Source organism: Rhipicephalus microplus, unplaced genomic scaffold, assembly GCF_043290135.1.
Source record: "Rhipicephalus microplus isolate Deutch F79 unplaced genomic scaffold, USDA_Rmic scaffold_1088, whole genome shotgun sequence".
NCBI classification, from domain to species: Eukaryota; Metazoa; Arthropoda; class Arachnida; order Ixodida; family Ixodidae; genus Rhipicephalus; species Rhipicephalus microplus.
In genome coordinates, this window is record NW_027465633.1 from 7501 (window position 1) to 20345 (window position 12845).

The 12845-nt window shown below is 60.2% G+C and overlaps 1 non-coding gene across 1 annotated transcript; it reads right to left on the reverse strand.

Moving 5' to 3' along the window:
• Positions 1-1034: 1034 nt before the first annotated feature.
• Positions 1035-2849, reverse strand: LOC142796085 (small subunit ribosomal RNA). Its single transcript, XR_012893535.1, has one exon. It is a non-coding gene; the product is annotated as a small subunit ribosomal RNA (ribosomal RNA).
• Positions 2850-12845: the final 9996 nt, after the last annotated feature.

The window sequence follows — 12845 nt, forward strand, 5'->3', positions numbered from 1 at the left end:
CGTACGAGCCTACTCGAGGCGGAAGAACGAAGCCAGCAAGGGCCTGGCCGCAAGTGCGTTCAATTGTCGGGACGTCCAAGTCCCTCGTTCTTCCGTGCTTCCTCTTTCGGCAAGTCGTTGCGGCACCTTCCCAAAGCGCGCAGACCCGCTAATCGCGACGAGCGCGACGTGGCCGTGCCGCCTTTCCCTCGGCAGCAAGCAAAACGCCTGGCAACGTCGACGCTCCCCTAACCGCGATCTCGCACCGTGTTTCGTGTGGCGAATTCAAAAGCCGGCCGGCGCTGCTGCAACCATTACGGTCGGTACGCATACGCCGCGGAGGGCGGGACGGTCATCGGAGCGTGCGGTTCCTCCATCGAGTACTGCGCACCTCGGCCGTCGCATCGCCGTGCCATGACCGGCCGCGCGTCAACGCGAACCGGTGCCAGCGAGATCCCTCGCCTGCAAGAACCGACCGGCAGCCTCCGTCACCCGAGGACGCGGAGGCGCTTGCCGCGGACGGCGGGACGGTATGCACTGGTGCACAGCGGACCCGTCACATCGCCAGTTCCTTGACCGACCGCCGACGCTTGTGCCGTTCCTCTCGTACTTGGCAGTCGCCGCGCGATTGTCGGGTCTCGTTCTTGCACGCTCGAACGGTCGGGAGGGCACTCGGCTGGCGTTTCGGGAACGCGCAGCCTCGCCTTCTACCGACGTAACCACGACTCGCCGTTCGCGCTCCGCCGCTCCTGTTTACAGTACTAGGCGGTCCCGCAGCGGTCGGGTCGCGCATTTCGAGCGCTTCGAGCCACGGTGCAGTGGCGGGTCGAAAGCCGACCTATGAGTGCGTTGCGCCGTTTGTACCCGCGTCCGCCACCTGGCCGACCGTCCAAGGTCGCGGTGTTGGCGTCCGCTGGGCGCAACAATTTGTCACGGGGTGCCGCTCCACATTCAGGCAGCCCCGTGGGGAAAAGCCGACCCCGCGTCCAAACGGGGTCAGCGGCAGAAAGTGTCGGGCGCAGACGCAGCTGAGGCGCTCACCCTTCACAATCCGTTAATGATCCTTCCGCAGGTTCACCTACGGAAACCTTGTTACGACTTTTACTTCCTCTAAATGATCAAGTTTGGTCATCTTTCCAACAGACCGGCGCAACCGAAAGGCCGCGCCGGACATCGGTCCGAAGACCTCACTAAATCATTCAATCGGTAGTAGCGACGGGCGGTGTGTACAAAGGGCAGGGACGTAATCAACGCGAGCTTATGACTCGCGCTTACTGGGAATTCCTCGTTCAAGGGGAACAATTGCAAGCCCCTATCCCAATCACGAAAGAAGTTCCACGGGTTACCCAGTCTTTTCAGACAGGGATAAAGACACGCTGCTTCCTTCAGTGTAGCGCGCGTGCGGCCCCGGACATCTAAGGGCATCACAGACCTGTTATTGCTCTGTTTCGTGCGGCTAGGAGCCGCTTGTCCCTCTAAGAAGGTTGTAAGGTGCTGGGAACCCCGCACCTATTTAATAGGCTAGAGTCTCGTTCGTTATCGGAATTAACCAGACAAATCGCTCCACCAACTAAGAACGGCCATGCACCACCATCCACCGAATCAAGAAAGAGCTCTCAATCTGTCAATCCTCCCAGTGTCCGGGCCGGGTAAGTTTTCCCGTGTTGAGTCAAATTAAGCCGCAGGCTCCACTCCTGGTGGTGCCCTTCCGTCAATTCCTTTAAGTTTCAGCTTTGCAACCATACTTCCCCCGGAACCCAAATACTTTGGTTTCCCGGAAGCTGCCCGCCGAGTCATTTGAGTAACTCAGGCGGATCGCTGGTTGGCATCGTTTATGGTCAGAACTAGGGCGGTATCTGATCGCCTTCGAACCTCTGACTTTCGTTCTTGATCAATGAAAACATTCTTGGCAAATGCTTTCGCAGTAGTTCGTCTTGCGACGGTCCAAGAATTTCACCTCTAGCGCCGCAATACGAATGCCCCCGTCCGTCCCTCTTAATCATTACCTCGTATTCCAAAAACCAACAGAACAGAAACGAGGTCTTGTTCTATTATTCCATGCAAGTTTATTCAGGCGACTCGCCTGCGTTGAGCACTCTAATTTTTTCAAAGTAAAAGCACCGGCCATCTCGAGGCACACAATGAAGTGCACCAAGAAAGAACCGGCATGATGTTCAGTCCGAGCCGTCGCATCGGGTAGATGCACTACTCGTCTGGAACTGAGATCCAACTACGAGCTTTTTAACCGCAGCAGCTTTAGTATACGCTATTGGAGCTGGAATTACCGCGGCTGCTGGCACCAGACTTGCCCTCCAATTGATCCTCGTTAAAGGATTTAGAGTGTACTCATTTCAATTACGGGGCCTCAAAAGAGTCCCGTATTGTTATTTTTCGTCACTACCTCCCCGTGCCGGGAGTGGGTAATTTGCGCGCCTGCTGCCTTCCTTGGATGTGGTAGCCGTTTCTCAGGCTCCCTCTCCGGAATCGAACCCTGATTCTCCGTTACCCGTAACAACCATGGTAAGCAAGTAACCTACCATCGAAAGTTGATAAGGCAGACACTTGAAAGAAACGTCGCCGGCTCGTGGCCATGCGATCAGCACAAAGTTATCCAGAGTCACCACACAATACGGGCCGAAACCCGATCGATCTTGGTCTAATAAAAGCACCCGTTACCCAAAGGGCTCCAGGCTCACTGCATGTATTAGCTCTAGAATTGCCACAGTTATCCAAGTAGGAAGAAACGATCTAAGGAACCATAACTGATTTAATGAGCCATTCGCGGTTTCGCCTTATTTCGGCATGTACTTAGACATGCATGGCTTAATCTTTGAGACAAGCATATGATTACTGGCAGGATCAACCAGGTAATTGTTCGACTGCGCGTCCGTCCTCGCCCTCGGCGGGCCGGACGCAGTCTGTGTGCGGCGGAGGCCACCTTCAGGCGCCCCAACACGCTTATTTTGCACTCCGAGATGACGGCGTTCGAGCTCGCTACGGCACAACCTTCCCGAAAGACGAGTGGGAGCCGTGCGGCAAGAAGCACGTTCATGCTCGCTCTTTTTCGTTGCATCGACTCGGTCGCGCCGTGCGGGTTGCCCAAGCCCGCTGCACTGTCGGTGGACCGGCCGGAACTAGCAACGGAGCCGAGACTGCAAAGCCGCCAGACGACGGGTCACGCCCGCGTCTTCGGCGCTTTCGCATCTGAATCGCCCGAGGACGACACGGAACACACCTCGATATCGTGGTAAAACGGCACCGTCCGACAACCAGCCCCTAACGCATCAAGCGGATGAGGCTGCAGACGACTGCCGTGGATTCCCCTGGAGCAGACCCGAGGACACGCTTGACGAGGCCGAAGCCCGCCGCATATCAGACACCCGGTCGCTTTCGCGTACGCCGCTCACGAGAACCCCCACATAATAGCAGCGATAAGTACCCAGACCTCCTTGGGCCCTAATACGAGCGTACTCGAGAAAATTTCACCGCGGGTGTGCCCCGAAACGTGTGGCATGTTGAGCGTGCCACAAGTCTACGTCGCTCTCAAACCCGCCGAGGTCGTAGAATTTGCGACCCTACTCACGAAATTCCCACCGAGGATACGGCCGCAAACGTACCGCACCTTGGGTAGGCCACGAGTTTGTGCAACACTACGCTGACGGCACAGCACCGAGGTCGTGCGCGCACGCACGGGAAAATTCCGCCGCGGTTTCTGCCGAAAACGTGAGGCACCACGACTCTCCGCAAGTTCGCGTCGACTGCGAAAGACCGAAGTCGTGAACGACGTGTCCGCTACTCGCCGCCGACACGCTGGACACCAAACGTACAACGACTCGACGGCGTCGTAGAGGCCCACGACGCGGTTTTCCTTAACGACGTCTCGGCGTGGCACCGACAGGTTAGAACGGCCGACCAACGTTCCCTGTCCGCCGTTCGGCTCAGTCGAAGGGCTCGGCGACTTCGGCAACGCTGCGAAGCCGCACGGTGACGCACGCCATGTCCCCATTTTTTTTTTTCTTTCTGCGTCTGCCGGGGTGCCCCTATAATAGCAGCGATAAGCACCCAGACCGCCGTGGGTCGCTCGCCCCGGCTGACGTGGTTTTTCGTACTCCTGCGGCGGTCGCCGTCAAGCACGTCCAAATACGCTACTTTCGTGGGCGCATTCACGCTCTTTCGCTTCGCCGGAGTGCCAGCACTCACTCTGCCAAAAACGGCGAACATCCGAGCGGCGGTTCCCACTTTTGCGTTGGCGTCGCAAACCCCGCCCCGGCAGACGAGGTTTGCCGTACTCGTGCGACGGTGGCCGGCGGGCACGTCGAAAGACGCCGATATCGTGCGCGAATTGGCGCACCTTGGCTTCACCGGAGTGCCGCCACTGACTCCTCCAAAAACGGCGAAGATCCGAGCGGCGCTTCCCACTTTCGCATCGGCGTCCCGAACTCCGCCCCGGCTGACGCGGTTTACCGTACTCGTGCGACGGTCGCCGGCGAGCACGTGGAAAGACGCCGATATCGTGCCCGAATCGGCTCCGTTCGGCTTCGCCGGAGTGCCAGCACTGGCTCGGCGAAAGACGACGAACATCCGAGCGACGGTTCTCACTATTGCGTACGCGTCGCAAACCCCGCCCCGGCAGACGCACTTTGCCGTACTCGTGCGACGGTCGCCGGCGAGCACGTAGAAAGACGCCGATATCGTGCCGGAATCGGCCCCGTTTGGCTTCGCCGGAGTGCCAGCACTCACTCGGCCACAAACGGCGAACATCCGAGCGGCGGTTCCCACTTAGCCGTCGGCGTCCCGAACTCCGCCCCGGCAGACGCGGTTGCCGAGCTCGTGCGACTAGCGACCGCGAAGCCGTCTCGCGACGCCGCTTTCGTGCGCGGCTCCCACTGCGACCTGGGTCACCCGAGGTCGACGAGCAAAAAAGAATGTCGAAAAAAATTTTTTTTTTTTTTGCGTCTGCCGGGGTGCCCCTATAATAGCAGCGATAAGCACCCAGACCGCCATGGGTCGCTCGCCCCGGCTGACGTGGTTTTTCGTTTTCCTGCGGTGGTCGTCGTCAAGCACGTCCAAACACGCCACTTTCGTGGGCGCATTCGCGCTCTTTCGCTTCGCCGGAGTGCCAGCACTCACTCTGCCAAAAACGGCGAACATCCGAGCGGCGGTTCCCACTTTTGCGTCGGCGTCGCAAACCCCGCCCCGGCAGACGAGGTTTGCCGTACTCGTGCGACGGTGGCCGGCGGGCACGTCGAAAGACGCCGATATCGTGCGCGAATTGGCGCACCTTGGCTTCACCGGAGTGCCGCCACTGACTCCTCCAAAAACGGCGAAGATCCGAGCGGCGCTTCCCACTTTCGCATCGGCGTCCCGAACTCCGCCCCGGCTGACGCGGTTTACCGTACTCGTGCGACGGTCGCCGGCGAGCACGTGGAAAGACGCCGATATCGTGCCCGAATCGGCTCCGTTCGGCTTCGCCGGATTGCCAGCACTGGCTCGGCGAAAGACGACGAACATCCGAGCGACGGTTCTCACTATTGCGTACGCGTCGCAAACCCCGCCCCGGCAGACGCACTTTGCCGTACTCGTGCGACGGTCGCCGGCGAGCACGTAGAAAGACGCCGATATCGTGCCGGAATCGGCCCCGTTTGGCTTCGCCGGAGTGCCAGCACTCACTCGGCCACAAACGGCGAACATCCGAGCGGCGGTTCCCACTTAGCCGTCGGCGTCCCGAACTCCGCCCCGGCAGACGCGGTTGCCGAGCTCGTGCGACTAGCGACCGCGAAGCCGTCTCGCGACGCCGCTTTCGTGCGCGGCTCCCACTGCGACCTGGGTCACCCGAGGTCGACGAGCAAAAAAGAATGTCGAAAAAAATTTTTTTTTTTTTTTTGCGTCTGCCGGGGTGCCCCTATAATAGCAGCGATAAGCACCCAGACCGCCATGGGTCGCTCGCCCCGGCTGACGTGGTTTTTCGTTTTCCTGCGGTGGTCGTCGTCAAGCACGTCCAAACACGCCACTTTCGTGGGCGCATTCGCGCTCTTTCGCTTCGCCGGAGTGCCAGCACTCACTCTGCCAAAAACGGCGAACATCCTAGTGGCGGTTCCCACTTTTGCGTCGGCGTCGCCAACCCCGCCCCGGCATACGCGGTTTGCCGTACTCGTGCGGCGGTGGCCGGCGGGCACGTCGAAAGACACCGATATCGTGCGCGAGTCGATGCTTCTTGGTCTCGCAGGAGGGCCGCCACTCACTCCTGCAAAAACGGCGAAGATCCGAGCGGCGCTTCCCACTTTTTCGTCGGCGTCGCAAACCTCGCCCCGGCAGACGCGCTTTGCCGTACTCGTGCGACGGTCGCCGGCGAGCACGTCGAAATACGCCGATATCGTGCCCGAATCGGCCCCGTTTCGCTTCGCCGGAGTGCCAGCACTCGCTCGGCCAAAGACGACGAACATCCGAGCGACGGTTCCCACTATTGCGTACGCGTCGCGAACCCCGCCCCGGCAGACGCGGTTTGCCGTACTCGTGCGGCGGTGGCCGGCGGGCACGTCGAAAGACGCCGATATCGTGCACGAATTGGCGCTCCTTGGCTTCACCGGAGTGCCAGCACTCACTCGGCCAAAAACGGCGAACATCCGAGCAGCGGTACCCACTTAGCCGTCGGCATCCCGAACTCCGCGCCGGCTGACGCGGTTGCCGAGCTCGTGCGACTAGCGACCGCGAACGCGTCTCGCGACGCCGCTTTCGTGCGCGGCTCCCATTGCGACCTGGGTTACCCGAGCTCGACCAGCAAAAAAGAAGGTCGAAAATTTTTTTTTTTTTTTCTGCGTCTGCCGGGGTGCCCCTATAATAGCAGCGATAAGCACCCAGACCGCCGTGTGTCGCTCGCCCCGGCTGACGTGGTTTTTCGTACTCCTGCAGCGGTCGCCGTCACGCACGTCCAAATACGCCACTTTCGTGGGCGCATTCGCGCTCTTTCGCGTCGCCGGAGTGCCAGCACTCACTCTGCCAAAAACGGCCAACATCCGAGCGGCGGTTCCCACTTTTGCGTCGGCGTCGTAAACCCCGCCCCGGCAGACGCGGTTTGCCCTACTCGTGCGACGGTCGCCGGCGAGCGCGTCGAAAGACGCCGATATCGTGCGCTAATTGGCGCTCCCTGGCTTCTCCGGAGTGCCGCCACTCACTCCTCCAAAAACGGCGAAGATCCGAGCGGCGTTCTCCACTTTCGCATCGGCGTCCCGAACTCCGCCCGGGCTGACGCGGTTTACCGTACTCGTGCGACGGTCGCCGGCGGGCACGTCGAAAGACGCCGATATCGTGCCGTAATCGGCCCCGTTTGGCTTCGCCCGTGTGCCAGCACTCACTCGGCCAAAAACGGCGAACATCCGAGCAGCGTTTCCCACTTTCGCATCGGCGTCCCGAAGCCCGCCCCGGCAGACGCGGTTTGCCCTACTCGAGCGACGGTCGCCGGCGATCACGTCGAAAGGCGCCGAATTCGTGCACGAATCGATGCTTCTTGGTCTCGCAGGAGGGCCGCCACTCACTCCTGCAAAAACGGCGAAGATCCGAGTTGCGCTTCCCACTTTTTCGTCGGCGTCCCGAACTACGCCCCGGCTGACGCGGTTTACCGTACTCGTGCGACGGTCGCCGGCGGGCACTTCAAAATACGCCGATTTCGTGGGCGCATTCACGCTGTTTCGCTTCCCCGGAGTGCCAACACTCACTCTGCCGAAAGCGGCGATCATCCGAGCGGCGGTTCCCACTTTTGCGTCGGCTTCGCAAACGGCGCCCCGGCAGACGCGCTCGTGCGACGTACTCGTGCGACGGTCGCCGGCGAGCACGTCGAAAGACGCCGATATCGTGCTCGAATCGACCCCGTTTCGCTTCGCCGGAGTGCTGCCAGTCACGGCGCAGAAAACGGCGAACAAGTGTTTTTTTTTTTTTTTTTTCCTAGAATTTGTGTTATAGAAGGCACATTTGATATCGGACGATAATTTTCAACTTTATCACGCGCACCGATTTTCGTGTAGAGGTTTGCAAGTTTATGGGAATTTCTCCACTTGGAATAATGCGATTTAGTAGTACTACGAGAACTTCATGGATGTACTCAAGGGTACGGGGCAAGTCAGTTACGTCAACACCTGCAGATTTTTTACACTTCAAACTGAAAATTGTTGGTTGTGAGTCCTCGTGTGATATTAAAGGCCGATTCGCTAACACATAGAACAAAGAAAGAAAGGAAGAAAAAACGCCCGCGCTCGCTCAAGAAACCTGGGTTCGCAACAAGTGGCAACAACAAGCAACCGAGCGAGTGCGCCAAAACCCGTGGCGGCCGAACAAACGCGAAGTCCCAACCGCGTCAGCCGGGGCGGCACGGGACAGGAAAAATCACTTCAGCCGGGGCGGCGGGGCACCGAATAAACCTCGTCACCTCGTCGCAGGATAAAAGAGGAAACAAAAAGTCTAAACAGCGTCTGCTGGAGCGAATGCGTAATAAAACAACAACAACAACAAAAAAAAAAAACACCCGCGCTCAAGAAGTCTGCAATCACCACAAAAGGCGACTGTGACCGAGCAGCGTCAGCCGGGGCCGTGCGGAAACGGAAAAACCGCGACTACCGGGGCGTCGAGGCACCGAAAAATCCACTTCAGCCGCGGCGAAAAAAAAAAACAAAAAGAAAGACGGAGGGGGGGGGGGGGAACCACGTCTGCCGGGGCGAAGGAAAAAAAAAAAACGCGTCTGCCGGGGCGAGCCCGGGTGCGGCACCACCGGGAAAACTGTGGCAAACAGACATGGCGATCGAGTGAGTGGGCCGCCAGCCAGGCTCAGCCAAAAAGTGCAAAGTCCGAACTGCGTCAGCCGGGGCGGCAAAAACCACGTCAGCCGGGGCGGCGCAAAAAACCGCGTCTGCCGGGGCGGCACGAAACCGCGTCAGCCGGGGCGGCGCGAAAACTGCGTCAGCCGGGGCGAAAGAAAAAAAAAAAAAAAACGCGTCTGCCGGGGCGAGCCCGGGTGCGGCACCACCGGGAAAACTGTGGCAAACAGACATGGCGATCGAGTGAGTGGGCCGCCAGCCAGGCACAGCCGAAAAGTGCAAAGTCCGAACCGTGTCAGCCGGGGCGGCAAAAAACCGCGTCAGCCGGGGCGGCGCAAAAAACCGCGTCTGCCGGGGCGGCACGAAACCGCGTCTGCCGGGGCGGCGCGAAAACTGCGTCAGCCGGGGCGAGCCCGGGTGCGGCACCACCGGGAAAACTGTGGCAAACAGACATGGCGATCGAGTGAGTGGGCCGCCAGCCAGGCTCAGCCAAAAAGTGCCAAGTCCGAACTGCGTCAGCCGGGGCGGCAAAAAACCGCGTCAGCCGGGGCGGCGCAAAAAACCGCGTCTGCCGGGGCGGCGCGAAAACCGCGTCTGCCGGGGCGGCGCGAAAACTGCGTCAGCCGGGGCGAAAGAAAAAAAAAAACGCGTCTGCCGGGGCGAGCCCGGGTGCGGCACCACCGGGAAAACTGTGGCAAACAGACATGGCGATCGAGTGAGTGGGCCGCCAGCAAGGCTCAGCCAAAAAGTGCTAAGTCCGAACTGCGTCAGCTGGGGCGGCAAAAAACCGCGTCTGCCGGGGCGGCACGAAACCGCGTCAGCCGGGGCGGCGCGAAAACCGCGTCTGCCGGGGCGGCACGAAACCGCGTCAGCCGGGGCGGCGCGAAAACTGCGTCAGCCGGGGCGAGCCCGGGTGCGGCACCACCGGGAAAACTGTGGCAAACAGACATGGCGATCGAGTGAGTGGGCCGCCAGCCAGGCACAGCCGAAAAGTGCTAAGTCCGAACTGCGTCAGCCGGGGCGGCAAAAACCGCGTCAGCCGGGGCGGCGCGAAAACCGCGTCTGCCGGGGCGGCACGAAACCGCGTCAGCCGGGGCGGCGCGAAAACTGCGTCAGCCGGGGCGAGCCCGGGTGCGGCACCACCGGGAAAACTGTGGCTAACAGACATGGCGATCGAGTGAGTGGGCCACCAGCCAGGCTCAGCCAAAAAGTGCGAAGTCCGAACTGCGTCAGCCGGGGCGGCAAAAACCGCGTCAGCCGGGGCGGCGCAAAAAACCGCGTCTGCCGGGGCGGCACGAAACCGCGTCAGCCGGGGCGGCGCGAAAACTGCGTCAGCCGGGGCGAAAGAAAAAAAAAAAACGCGTCTGCCGGGGCGAGCCCGGGTGCGGCACCACCGGGAAAACTGTGGCAAACAGACATGGCGATCGAGTGAGTGGGCCGCCAGCCAGGCACAGCCGAAAAGTGCCAAGTCCGAACTGCGTCAGCCGGGGCGGCAAAAAACCGCGTCAGCCGGGGCGGCGCAAAAAACCGCGTCTGCCGGGGCGGCACGAAACCGCGTCAGCCGGGGCGGCGCGAAAACTGCGTCAGCCGGGGCGAGCCCGGGTGCGGCACCACCGGGAAAACTGTGGCAAACAGACATGGCGATCGAGTGAGTGGGCCGCCAGCCAGGCTCAGCCAAAAAGTGCCAAGTCCGAACTGCGTCAGCCGGGGCGGCGCAAAAAACCGCGTCTGCCGGGGCGGCGCGAAAACCGCGTCTGCCGGGGCGGCGCGAAAACTGCGTCAGCCGGGGCGAAAGAAAAAAAAAACGCGTCTGCCGGGGCGGCAAAAAACCGCGTCTGCCGGGGCGGCACGAAACCGCGTCAGCCGGGGCGGCGCGAAAACCGCGTCTGCCGGGGCGGCACGAAACCGCGTCAGCCGGGGCGAGCCCGGGTGCGGCACCACCGGGAAAACTGTGGCAAACAGACATGGCGATCGAGTGAGTGGGCCGCCAGCCAGGCACAGCCGAAAAGTGCTAAGTCCGAACTGCGTCAGCCGGGGCGGCAAAAACCGCGTCAGCCGGGGCGGCGCAAAAACCGCGTCTGCCGGGGCGAATGCAAAAAAAACAAAGAAAAAAGCCCGCGCTTAATCAAAAGAAAACAAAGAAAAAAGCTTGCGCTTAATCAAAAGAAAACAAACAAAAAAAGTTCGCGCTTAAGCCTGGCGGTGGAACCACCGGGGCAAACAGACCTGGCGATCGAGTGAGTGGGCCGCCAGCCGGGGTGAGCCAAAAAGTGCAAAGTCGGAACCGCGTCAGCCGGGGCGGCGCGAAAACCGCGTCAGCCGGGGCGGCGCAAAAACTGCGTCAGCCGGGGCGGCACGGAAAAACGAAAACCGCGTCAGCCGGGGCGGCACGGAAAAACGAAAACCACGTCAGCCGGGGCGACATCAAAATGAGGAAAAAAAAAAAAAACTGCCTTAGGACACCTGCGTACACTTTCATGCGTTTGGGCATATCTCTCTGTAACACGCGCGCCCCTCGTTACGCGCGGCACTCTGTTTTCTCCGACACCCATATTTCGGCGGCATGTGGCACGCGCGCCCGTCCCTACGCACGGCACACCGCAGTGCTTTCTCGATATTTTTCTTTTCCTCCAACACCGTCATCTATAGGCTTTTAGTGACCTGTTGCTCGTGGCAAAAGTTCGCTAGCTCTGACACCTCTTGCATGCGCACCGTTTTTGCGCACGGTGCTATGCCGCAAAGCACGGCAGTCGCATGCGTTTCTCTCAGGCACCTCTTTTTTGACACAACGCTGTGGTGCTTAGAAACACACCCGCCGCTTTTGCGCACAGAACTCCACCGTACAGCACGGTAGTCACGTTTGTTCCACACGAACAGCAGTGTGCATCGTGCTACGACACTTTGAAAGCTTTTTCTTCCGAGTCTCGACCGCGCTGTTCCTTTCGTACTTGGCGCGGTTTTGGGACCAGCTTTGTTTTAAACCCCTACTGCGCGCCGTTCCTTTCGTACTTGGCGCGGTTCAGGGTTTGTTTCGAGCCCTTAGCCGCGCTGTTCCCTCCGTACTTGGCGCGGTTTAGGGTCGAGCTTTGTCTCGAGCCCTCTCCGCGCCGTTCCTTCCGTACTTGGCGCGGTTTAGGGTTTGTTTCGAGCCCTTAGCCGCGCTGTTCCCTCCGTACTTGGCGCGGTTTAGGGTTTGTTTCGAGCCCTTAGCCGCGCTGTTCCCTCCGTACTTGGCGCGGTTTAGGGTCGAGCTTTGTCTCGAGCCCTCTCCGCGCCGTTCCTTCCGTACTTGGCGCGGTTTAGGGCCGAGCTTTGTCTCGAGCCCCTACCGCGCGGTTCCTTTCGTACTTTGCGCGGTTTAGGGTCGAGCCTTGTTTTGAGTACTGACCGCGCAGTTAGCGCGGTTCAGCATCGAACCTTGTTTCGAGCTCTTACCGTGCAGTTCCTTTCGTACTTGGCACGGTTTAGGGTCGAGCCTTGTTTCGAGTCCCGACCGCGCGGTTGCTTTCGTACTTGGCGCGGTTCAGGATCGAGCTTTGCTTCGAGCCCCTTAGTTGCGCTGTTCCTTTCGTACTTGGCGCGGTTCAAGGTAGAGCTCTATTTCGAACCCTTAGCCGCGCTGTTCCTTCCGTACTTGGCGCGGTTTAGGGTCGAGCTTCGTGTCGAGCCCTCTCCGCGCCGTTCCTTCCGTACTTGGCGCGGTTCAGGGCCGAGCTTTGTTTCGAGCCCCTACCGCGCGGTTCCTTTCGTACTTGGCGCGGTTTAGGGTCGAGCCCTACTCGACCACGTGGTTCCTTTCGTACTTCACGTGGCACCAGGTCAAACACACCTCGACTTTTGACCGCGCGGTTCCTTTCGTACTTCACGCGGCTCAAGCCTTTTTCGGGTCCCGACCACGCGGTTCCTTTCGTACTTCACGCGGCTTTGGGTCCCGTATGGTGGTTCCTCCATTTTCGGGCGAACCCGAGCGAACGGGCCATCTGGCCATGCGGTTTTGCACTCGTACAGTCTTTGCGATCTCGCAGGAAGGATGAACGTTTCGGTTTCGTACCGCGGACAAAC